Consider the following 12,987-nt stretch of genomic DNA (forward strand, 5'->3'; position numbering starts at 1 on the left):
TCTGCTCTTCTTCTTCTTCTTCTTTGCAGTCTTCTCTCTCTTCTTTCTCTCTCCCACTCCCTCTCCTTGACAATTGGTATCAGAGCCTAGGTTCTTGGTCCCAGTTAGTCCCTCATTTTACCCAGTTACAACTTTCTAGTCACATGGAATTTTGAGTCACAGGTACACAAGTACAGGGAGCAATAGGGGAGTTCCCAAAGATTTTTGGACCACAAGGACTGCATGCAGGAGCATAAATGGCGGCTTGGACCAAGTTTGGAGGAAGAAAGACCGACTTTGGCAACTCGTGGGCCATTTTTGGCCCATTTTGAAGGTAAACTCTTAGTAACCGTGGTCACAGGAGTTAGAAGAAAGTCTAGTTGGGGTTACTTTTCAAGAAGGGTCTTCTCTCTCCTCATTTCTCAAGCTTCTTGCAAGCTTCCATGGAGGAAGTCAGGCCCAAATCTTGCTCCCTTCTCTTCCATGGAGTGTCAGCCCTATTTCTTGCTTTCCTGGAGCTCAAGAGCAACTAAACAAGTAGTGTTGAAGCTGTGGTGACCATCTCCAACCTTCCAGGAGCAGCCTCATAAAATCCAGCGCAAAACACAAGCTGCTTCTTGGCCAGATTGACAACATCCCAGTCCTCCTCTCCTTCCTGGCTCTCACTCCCAGCTTATTGCAGGTCCCTTGGGCAAGAATGAAGCCTCCATTCTCAGCTTCTTGGACTTCTCTTCCACCTCAAGAAAACCTGATCATGTGCAGTCCATGGTAGCCATGAAAGCTTGGCATTAAGCTCAAGAATCTTGAAGATTTTGGTCTTTTCTTGGTCTTGGGAGTTTCTTGTTTAAGCCTACCTCAAGATTTGGCCAGCAAGAAGCACGGGAATAAGATTAGAAGGAAGATTTGAAGACATGCACTTGTGGGCAGCCATGGCTATGGAAGTAGAGCTTCAATTTCAGCAAGAACTCTCTTCATGGGAAGGTCCTAAGCAACCCTATCTCCAAGCTATAGCCACATTGGAGCTCATTCTCAAGATTTTAAGGCTTCTTGGAAGCAAGAAGGCATTATGGAGTGCCCATTTGGAAGGAATCCTTCTCTTGGGATTAGTCTATGCAAGCAATGCCCTTTCCCCATGGAAGAATCCTTCTTCCCCAAGCTTGAATTCATCATTTCTTGATGGAGCACAACCATTTTGGAGCTATGGAGCATGTGGGATCAAATTGGAGCTCTCATGAAGGACTGAAGTGGCATTAATGGCTACCTTCTTCATCAAACAACACAAGGTAACCGATTCTTAGCTCTCATTCTCTCCCATTAAGCCTCTTGTTGAATCCTATCCACTTGTTTGAGAGGATGCATGAGTCCAAGTAGGTAATAGGAGTCCCAAACATTGGATGCATGCTGAATATTAATCGCAGTCATTTCCATTTGATCTTATGGCATTGGAATGGATTTTATTCATGTTGAAGCTTCATTGAGATTATACCATAACCTGTGAATGGGCTGAGCCAAGAATTGATTAAGAGATCCATTGTATAAGGGTGAGTAGGCAGTGAGTCACTGCCGGTAAGCTCTTTATCCCTATTTCCAATTCCAATTCCATGCACTTCATGAAAATCCCAAAATTTCCATTCCTAAAATGCATCTCATGTTGGGTGTTTAATTAATAAATGTCTGCCATGTATATTCCGGGTGAGGAAAAGCCCGATGCCAGGCGAGGTGGCAAGACAAAAGAGGGGTGACACCCCCTTGCCATCAAAGACCCTGAAGGGGTGCACAACCTAACCCGGGGGGAACTTTGTGCACCTCCTAGTGATCCGAAGCCCAAAACGTGCTTGTAGGTGCATGTACTTCTTGGGAAATTGAGAAATTGACTTGGCATGATGGAATTTTGATGACTATGGCATGACACACTCTTGTCTGCATGGGATGTATGGATGTACCTCAGCAAATGTATCTTTAGATACACATGCAGCTATGTATGCAGTGATGTATGGGAATGCATTGCCTTACTTGGGTTGAAGATGGATATATGCATCATTGGATACACCTCTGCAGTCATATATGCAGTAATGGCAGTGATTACGCATGTATGAGAGCCTATCTTGTTTGATATGGTCATGAGAATGCTTATTCTTATGTTCAGTAATGTTGAAGTGATGCCAAATATGCTAAGGGATGCTCAAGTGATGCATGATACCAAGCAAATAATGAATCCCACAGTGCAATAGAAGGAGAATCCAATTTCAGCCCTCTTATGACTGTTTCAGGGTGCTGGAGAAATCACTTGCATTTGCAAAGGTTTTGCCACTCCCAAGAATTGAGGTGCTGACCTTAGAGAGTACCTTCAGGCCTTTCCAAGAACCTCACTCACTTTTGGATACCCACTTGCAGCATACCAAATACCTACAGCCCAAAACAGGCCTTTCCTAGGTGTTGACAGGGTGCTGGACTACACAGAACAGTCCCACATTTCTGATTACAGAAATTTTTATATAAAACTTGGGAACATGTGCCTATTCTCATCTCAAAGAGGGCATTGGAGCCTCTGTTTTGAACAAAAAAGTAAGTCAATCAGAGTTGTCTAGCTCTAGTTATAGCCAAAACAGTGACAGGTGGTCTCACAGGACTACACCTAGATATGGCGGGTAACAGGGGGGAAAACAAAGCAAATGAAGATGTTCAGCAACAACAGATAAGGGATGCGCACACCTTGAGGGGTGACACCAACTTTGATGTTGAAGAGGAAGACCTCTCTCACTCCATGGGAAGTCTTAGTGCACTCAATCATACCCTCAGTTCACATGAGACTAGACATGCGGAGAGGCATAGGGAAGTAATGGAAGGTCAAGCTCAAATGGTAACGGAGATGTGCCAAATGACCTCTACCATGGAAGCACTTGTAGCCAAGTTCTCAATGTGGATGGATTCCCAAATGAAAGGCAAGGAAAAAGAGGATAGACCAAGCATGAAGGCTGAAAGAGTGACCATCCCATCTGTGAATGCAGTCTATGCAAGTACCCAAGGTATTTTGGGAAGAATGGGCATTCCCAACATCAGCTTTGAGCAAGGAGAGCCCTCACAAAGGTATGAGGAGCCCACAAACAATGGGATAAGAAGTAACTCTCAGCCACCACCCGTGCCCATGCCACCTATGCGTGCTTAGCCATCTTTTGGAAGGAATCACTCAAACAATGGGTCATTTCTTGGTAGCTCGATGGATCAGCCCCACTTTGGGTATATGGGACAACCCCCCAACCATGAAAGGAAGTTGAGAGACAAGATCATTTCTCAAAGTTCAATGGCCAATCATCCTCCCCGACTGAATTAGAAGAATGACTCCCAAAGCTTGAAGACTACTTTGACATAATGCCAAGAAATGACGATCAAAAGATACACTTTGCCACGATACACTTAGAGGGCTTTGCCCACACGTGGTGGCAGTACATAAAGAGGGAAAATCAGTAGCTTGTTGAAACTTGGGATGTATTCAAAGCCCTTATGATTCAAGTCTTTGTATCTTCGGTTGAGAAGGAGAAGATTGCAAGGCAATGGTATGGATTAGAGCAACGTGGGATGATGGTGAGTGACTATACAAACTAATTCCTCAATCTCACAATGTATGTTGAGTCCATTAGTGATGATGCAAAGCTTCACAAGTATATTTATGGTTTGGATCCCTAGATCTCGGCTGATGTTTCAGCCCAAAGCCCATGAGATTTGTTCAAAGCTATTGAGTTGGCTGAGAGGTACTCTCGTAAGTACCCCCGAGACGCTTCATTTTAGCATGGACAACAAAGAGGGGCGTCTCCGCCACTGTTTGGCTAGCAAAGAGGACCTATGCAGTCACATTTTGGGGAGCAAATAAGTGTTGTATAAACTGAGAAATTTGGGGTAGGTTATGGTGGTGGAAATATGCCATTCAGCACCCCAAAGATCCCCACATACCCCACCTTTCATGCCTCTAGGCAAAACAATAATTTCAGAACTGCAAACCAAGGAAGAGCTAAAAATAGACAAGGGGACAGTAGGGGTAAAAATGCTTCAGCTTTTGGTGGTCAACGCTCTATCTCGATGGACCTCTACAAAGAGAGGAAAGAAAAACGACTTTGCTTTAAATACGGGGAAAAGTATACAGTCGAGCATGCATCTAAATGTGCTTATAGGAATGCAAAAGCAAGGGTACATAGCATGTTAGTCTTTGATGAATCTAATGAGGATCATGAGGATGCAAGTGCCTTTGCAATCATGGCCGAAAATGATGAGGTTGAAGAGGAATGTGGGCAAGAAGAATTCTTTGACCTGGCTGACATCTTCCCATTTGACCTTGGCGATCATGTAGATGTAAATATGGGTGATAAGAATGTTTCACATGTTGCTGCCACTTTTTGTACTATCTCCTGGATGCTTGGACAAGATCTAAGAGCCCCAACACTCTTCGTCTTCAAGGCAAGATTCACGGGAAATATGTATTTGTCTTGGTAGATAGTGGTAGCACACACAATTTCATAAATAGAGCAGTCATGAACATGCTGAAATGTTTTGTCTCTGATTTATAGCAAAACCAATGAGGGTGCAAGTGGCCAATGGGAGTGAGGAAATTAGTACTCATGTATGCCCAGTTGTACCTATTAAGCATGCTGAAAATTATGAGCAGAAAGTGGATTTAATTGCACGCAGTATGGGGCCGATAGACATTGTGTTGGGCTGCAATTGGCTGAAAACTTTGGATACCATTTCCATGGATTTTTCATTACTGTACTTATAGTTTTTTAGGGCTGGACAGCTTGTTCACCTGCAGGGGATTAAAAACAACAGTGAATTTCAGCTTATTATAGCCAAACAGCTCAAGAAAGAGTTCAAGAAATGCTCCTAGATTTTTGTACTGCAATTAAACAAGGATTATGTAGACCAGTCCTCCCAAAAAATGCATAATAATTCAGCCCTTAAGGCTCTACTTGCAGAGTATGGTGACTTGTTTCAGTTACCTACAACATTACCTCCCAAGAGAGCGGTTGATCATCCCATTGATTTGGAGCCCCATTCCAAGCCGGTCAATAAACCCCCTTACAAGTTTTCCAAATGTGAAAGAGAAGAAGTGGCCAAGCAGGTCAAAGAATTAGTAGATATGGGATTCATTGAGCTTAGCTCATCCCCTTTTGCATCACCAGTCTTCCTGGTCAAAAAAGAAAGATGGCACTTTCAGGATGTGCATTGATTACAGAGATCTGAATAAGATCACTATCAAGAATAGATACCCTATTCCTAGGGTGGACAACCTGTTAGATGAGTTGAAGGGAGCTAAGTATTTCACAAAGATTCATTTGAGATCCGGCCACCATTAGATACGCATACGTGAAGGGGATGAGATAAAGACTACATTCAGGACTGATCGTGGGCTCTATCACTTCTTAGTCATGTCCTTTCGCTTGACTAATGCACCAGCCACGTTTCAAAGCCTCATGAAAAAAATGCTTCAGCCTTACTTATTCAAATTTGTATTGGTAATTTTCGATGATATCCTCATTTATAGTTGCTCAAAGAAAGCTCACCTTATGCACATGAGGCAGATATTTGATATACTTAGACATCATAGACTCTTTGCTAAGGAGACAAAGTGTTCATTCATGCAGACTAAGGTTGGGTGCTTGGGACACATTGTTAGTGAGGTAGGCATTAGAGCTGACCCAAAGAAAGTGCAGTGTGTCAAAGATTGGCCCACACCTACCAATACTACCTCTTTGAGAGGATTCTTGGGTCTCTCCTCATTTTATCGCAGATTCATTCAGCAGTATGCCACTATTGCAGCCCTTCTCACTGATAGGCTGAAGAAAGAAGCATTTTTCTGGGATGCATTGGCAGATAGAAGCTTTAATTAGCTAAAAGATTTTCTTACTTCAGCCCCTATCTTGGTATGCTCTGATTTTTCTAGGGAATTCACCATTCAGTGTGATGCCAGTGGGAGAGGAATTGGTGCAATCTTGTTGCAAGAACATGGGGTCATATCTTTTGAGAGCCGAAAGATGGCCATCCTTCATGCCATCAAGAAATGGCATCATTATTTGTATGGCAACCGGTTTAGAGTGAAAAGTGACCATAGAGTACCCAAGTACTTCTTGTCTTAGTCAAATCTGACTCCGAAGCAGAGGAGATGGGTAGCCACCTTACAGAACTATGACTTTGACATCACCCATACTCGTGGAAAGGACAATGTAGTGGCTGATTCCCTGTCTAAGATGTGCACATGTAAAGTCTCTCCTATCATGGAGTTACACAGTGATTGGATACATGAGCTTCAGGAGGCTTACCTGTTAGATGCTAATTTCAGCAATGTATTTCAGAAATTACAGCAAGGACAATGTGTGGAAAACTCTTCATATCAGTTGAAAAATGGGCATTTATGGTATAATGGCCGAATTGCCATTCCTCATACCTCCCCGTTCAAGCAGAAAATCATGCAGGAGATGCATTCAGCCCCTATAGCTAGTCATTTGGGAGTCTTTAAGACCTATGAAAAAATTGCTAAAAGCTTTTATTGGAAGGGCCTTTGGAGAGATGCGAAAGACTTTGTCTTGGACTGCGTGCCTTGTCAGCAAAACAAGGACATCACCTTAAAACCAACTGGTTTACTTCAGCCATTGCCTATGCCTGAAGGCAAGTGGACACACATCACTATGGACTTCATTACCGGCATACCGGTGACCAAGAAAGGTTGGGACAACATCTATGTAGTTGTGGATAGACTCACAAAGGTAGCCCATTTCATTCCCACAAAGATTCAATATAATGCTTCTCAAGTAGCCAGCCAATTCATGGAATATGTTTTCAAATTACATGGCTTACCACAGGTCATTGTGCATGAGCGAGATGATAAGTTTATGAGTAACTTTTGGCGGGTAGTTTTGAGCTCTATGGACACTCAGTCAGCCCCTTCCACTGCTTACCATCCACAGACAGATGGCCAGACAGAAAGTGTTAACAAATGGCTGGAAACTTACTTGAGGCATTGCTGTCATGATGTGTAGCATGCTTGGGACTCATGGTTGCATTTGACTGAGTTTGCCTATAATAACTCTACACATGCTAGCATTGGAGTTTCATCTTTTGAGGCCTTGTATGGCTACAAGGTGTCCCTTCTTATGGTTATCTTCAATGATAAAATAAATCCACAAAGCAAGAAAGAATTGGATAGAATGCAGGCCTTACTTTAGTAGTGTAAAGCTAACTTGAAGAGAGTCCAAGATCAAATGAAGCTTTATGCTAATGACAAAAGACGGGATGTGGAGTTCCAAGAAGGGGATTTGGTGCTCTTGAAAGTGCCTAAGTCTAGATATGCCTCCCTTAAAGATGGGTTTAGCAATAAGTTGGCACATAGGTTCTATGGACCATACCGGATTATCAAGAGAATGGGAGACTTGGCATATCGATTGACATTACCCCCATCTACGACGATCCATAATGTCTTCCATGTGAGTCAGTTGAAGCCCTTCATTGGCTCAGCACTGGACTATATTGAGGAGCTCCCACCGATAGATGAAGAATGCATCATTCAATACATACCCAAAAAAGTCATAGGACAAAGGGAAAAGAGGCTTCGCTCTCGCTCGATCATGGAATATTTGATTAAGTGGCAAGGTTTACCACTCGAGGAAGCTTCTTGGAGGCCAAATTCAGTTTTGGAAGAGCTCCCATATCTTTTAGAAGCAGATTTGGCTGAAATCTAGCTAACTATGGCCCTACAGACAAACTGCAGACAACACTCTGTTTTAAACCATATTTTATTCTACACTATAGACAACAATGCACACCATACATGAGCTGAAATTACTTCTCAAGAGCTCCGTTTTGATGTATAGCACACCCGTTTCGGAGCCTCCCATAGAAAGTTATGACAAATTCACTACAGCAAGGTCCTTTAGTAAACATCATGTTGTCCACTGTTTGCAGCTTGCATTTACTCCAGATATTTGGGTCAAAAACTCATGTTTATAACTCCCCAATAAGGCCCATGTATCCTACATACCCCATGGCCCATCATACATAATAATGCCTCTTCATTCATCAGTATACCCTTGTAATAATGTTGTAGAGTAGTACTCTGATCGGCCCCTCCCAATTACCACACGTGCCCGAGGGCAAAAACCTTCTGGTGGAGATGGAATGTAAGAGAGGGAGATTTAATAATGGGGAAATACTAGCTACACTGGCATGTCTTCCTTCCCTCTCTTGTAGTTTTTCTCTCTACATTTCTAGTATATCTCTCTCTCCTCGTAACTGTCTTTCTCTCTCTTCTGCTCTTCTTCTGCTTCTTCTTCTCTGCAGTCTTCTCTCTCTTCTTTCTCTCTCCCAATCCCTCTCCTTGAAAATTATTTGATTCCCTACAAGGCTAGGTGATAATGTTTTAAGGATATGCTCTCAGTTTGCTAGCTCAAATATCTTTTTATGCATCTTTCGGCTATGATTGGTCTATTTTCTCTTATTGGATCTTGTTTCTTTCTTTTTGCGTTAGTCATCTTGTTTTATGATTAACTTTTGTGTTCACAATGCAAATTTAGAGAGGGATCTTGTGCATTCCATTTTTGTATTCCACACACCATACTTTATGTACTATTGATCCATTCTCTATATGGTTTCTTTACTGCTCAAAATTTTGAACCTCATATTTTGAATTTGAAGCATTGGCACATGCAACTCCCTTATATACCTTGCCTTATTTAATATTTTCTATATCAAGCTCATAATGGTTCCTTTGGATTCTACTCTTTTGATAACAAGCATGTAGATATTGATTACTCATCTCTAAGTGTTCTGTTGGGGGGTTGCTATTTTCAAATTTAGATTTTGGTGGGGATGTTATTTCCAAGTTCTCTAAATGTTTGAGATTTAGAGAGGGGTGCTATGTGAAAGTAGGTTGTGCTATCATTGTGGCAAGGAGAGACATCTTTGAAAGGATTGTTGAACATTAGCAGCATTGCAAAAGGAGTGAAAGTGGAAAAAATAAGGGTAATGACTTTGTTGACAAGTCCTCATCATCTTTAAGTCTAGGTTCATGCTCCAACCATACAACCCCAGTGATGGTTGCACAAGTCTTCCTTTAAGGTTGCTAATATGAGTGATGTAGGCCATCCATCATGATTTAGCAATGCTAGGTGTGAGAGTGGTAGTGGCAGGCTCGGTTGAGCCTCCTCCATACATTCATATAGGTGCAAAGAACCTAGAGAGGGGTTTTTGATATTGCATCAAATGAAATCTAGCAATTTAAAACCTTGGAGTTGGGATTGGCATCCAAATGCATATAAATGTGTTCAATACAAAGACCAAGATTAGCTCCTAGTTAGAGATCACATGAGTGGACACGTCAAAAGTCTAGCAAAAGGTGAAAAATCCATGGTCATATACGCTATTGCAAAGGCATTGATGACAGACACGAGAGATTGTAATGACTACTTGGTGTTTTCATGAATGGTATGATCAACATTTAGCAGTGCTAGAGTGAGGGTATGAGAGAGTGGTAGTGCTAGCCTAGTTGGGCCTCCTCCATACATTCATATAGGTGCAAAGAACCTAGAGAGGGGTTTTTCCTATTGCATCAAACAAAATATGGCAATTTCAAACCATGGAGTTGGGATTGACATCCATGTGCATGTAGATGTGTTCAATATATGGACCATGATTGACTCCTAGTTAAAGGTCACATGAGGGGAAACTTCACCGGTCTAGCTAAAGCCAAAAAATCCATGGTCATGTATGCTATGACAAAGGCATAAAAGGACACACACAAGAGATTGTTATGACTACTTGATGTTTCATGATTGGTATAATCAACATTGATGATCCAATTCTCTCTAAGGTACCTTGGTGTGGTGGCTTCTGCACCTAGTACTTGGGTATCCATGGTTTTATCTAGTGGTCATTTTTCTATGTGTTATGACTAGTCATTGTCACTTTATCTTGTATTGTACTAGATCATCCATGATCTAGGAGAGAGCGTTAGTATATCTGAATGGCGAATTTGTGCAAGTATAATGGGTTGTTTCTAGTTTGATGTGGTGGTTGCATTTATACAGTTGTTTATGACTTCTTTGCACTTTAGTGCTTCACTGATTATACATTTTTGGTGCATTATTTCTAGCCAACTTGAAGTAATGAGGTTCTAAATTTTTTACCAACATGATCATGATTAGAGCCTATTTACAGGATCTTGATCCCTCCTTTGTGTCTTAGCATTCACTTATTATAGGTTCATGTTTGGTGGAGAGAGGAATCCACTACCCATTGCTAGTGATTCTTAACTTGATTCTTGTACTTTCTTGTGCATTGGTATATGGATTTCCAAGCATACCCTCTCTAAGTTCTTTATTATTTACAATGTTCTTCTTTGTATTTGTTTCTATTTTTATGCAATCTATTGTAGAGTAAATTCTTATGCTTTCATCACTCCATTGTATTCTAACATCATAGTCCACCACACTTGCATATGAATGTGTCTCAAATGACCCACCACAACCCTCTCACACTCTCTCTCTATCCTTTGTAAGGAATGACAACACTATCAGGGCTAGAAAGCTGCAAAGGTGGTGTAGAATTTGTCATGTCGCTAAAGTTGGAGTTGCAATCTAACAATGATGACTTATTAGAGGAGTGCTCATCCTTCTTCTTCTTCTTCTTCTTCTTCTTCTTCTTCTTCTCCTTCCACATAGCCACTAGTTTATCATAGTCCTTTCGATATCACTTCTTGCCACAATAGTAGCACAAACTTCCTTCTTTCTTGATACTCGTCTTTGAAGCAACCTAACATTGTGCTTCAAAGAAAATATGAGAGACTATATACAAGATGGGGAAGTTTGTGAGGTATCGTGACTATGTACCAACTAAAAATTCTTAGGCACAAAAAATAAAAACCATGTTTCACTTACTTGTGCTAATAAATTATTTATATTTCTTTCTTTACAAAATACATTAGCTCAAAGGAAATTGATCTCACAACACTTCAGAATCCTTGAGTTATAGCAATTGAGATAGTATGTTTGGTGGAGGAGGCATCCCCACAAACCATTCTCACAAGCCAACTACATTGTATAGTACATTTAGTGCATGAGATGGCTATATGTGGCATAGTTTATGCTCAATGGACATTTTATATTGAGTTATTTATAAAGAACTTGAAGGATTTTGAGAGAAAAAATGCAAGGTCTAAAGTTAGCGTGGATGAAGGTTGGTTGGTACAAGAATCACTTGTGTATATCTCTAAATTTTCTGCCCAAGTGGATTCATCCATTCAACGATTATGGAGCAAGGAAGAGGATCAAGGTTGATATCCATTATTCCTCAAGGAACATGGTGTAGTAAGCTAATGGATAGAGAGTTGCATTAAAAAATAATCACATTTTGTGTACTCAATAGTGATGTGATGAGTTGATGGGTGCCTATGTATGACAATGCAAAGGCAACAAGAGAGGAGTACCTTTTGTACATTAAATGGGTATAGTGTGCCATATCCTTCTAATTTAAAAGCATTTCCAAAGAACCTTGATGTGGATTGGTTGCATGGACTAAATGGGAGTATGCTAGAGGATCTTTGTATATGTCATAGCAGTTAATTGGTTTAAGGGCATGGTGGATACAAGACCCAATACAACAATCAACCATCATGCCAATGGAATATAGCCATTGACTCTACAAAGCTGTGGCAAGGGAAACAGGGGACATTGGTATTACCACAATAGTGTAAGCTTGTGAATATTATTTAAATGTAGCGATTGCATATGAACAAATACAATGAGGACTCTCATGAGGACTATTCTTAATTTTGTTCACTTTACAAAATCCTAATCATAATATGTTTCTAATTTTACTTCAATAGATTGCCATTTTACCAATAATGGAGAATAACATATAATGGCACATAAAATCTTGATTTTTAGGGAGCTCTAGAGAATATATTATGCTTTTATATCTATTGAGCATATAAATTATGCTCCTCATACTTGAGATGATGATGATCATTAACCAAGAGAGGTAGACGATGATCATGGTATAGAAGACACAAGTCATGATAATGCCATCATACATGAATATGATCATGTAGTCATTATTGATAATAATGATGGTGAGCATATGGACAATATTACTAGTGGGATTAATTTATTTATAGATTAATTGTATATTGAGATGGACCTTGAAGTAGATAACTTAGCAAGGGTTGATCTCATTACAAATGAGATTTAAGATCCATCTTGATAAACATTGTACTTTTATATTTATTGTATAATTCCATAACTTTTACATTTCTTGTGGCTCTCATGCTCAATTTCTCAATGACAATATATACAAGTTAAGTAATCCCATTAATAAATATGATATTTACTTCTGAATTTACATAACAATGTGCTTGAAAGTTTTACATGCATTCTTATTTATGGATTTAAATATTTGAAGTTTATTTGATAATTTTCTTTTTCTCAATTGAAGCAATGCAGTAGGAAGAAACTTAGTGCTCTTTTTTGTGTTTCCTATACCATAAATGTAAGCATTTGTAGATATATGTAACTATGTGCAAATATGCACATATATTTACTAGCATGTATGCAAACTCCCCTCTATACAAATTTAACCTCATAAGCCATGGACCTTGTTACATGCGGATTCAATTGAGATGTCCAAGTCCTAAGAACCTTGCACATATAAATGGGATTTTTAATGTTGTAAAAGCTGTCAAATCTCTGCATCTATGCTTTGATTCTATTGTAGTTGATAAGCATTACTGGTATCTCTATTTCTTCCTCTATAATTATTTTCTCTTAAAATGAATATGTGCATCTCTTTTACATCAATAAATTATTTTTTCTCATGAGTCCTTTACTATCCATAAGAAGGTTGAAATGATGGCTCTCTTTGATACTTCCTTGAGTACCTTTCACCAAATTCAATAGCTCCAAACACTTTGTTTGAGCACTCTACTAATTTCTCTTCTAGATAGTAGTGCACTAGCTCAATCTCTTCCCTATT

This window comes from Lygodium microphyllum, chromosome 24 (assembly GCF_053477565.2).
Source record: "Lygodium microphyllum isolate KBCC chromosome 24, Lygodium_microphyllum_v1.1.10, whole genome shotgun sequence".
Lineage (NCBI taxonomy): Eukaryota > Viridiplantae > Streptophyta > Polypodiopsida > Schizaeales > Lygodiaceae > Lygodium > Lygodium microphyllum.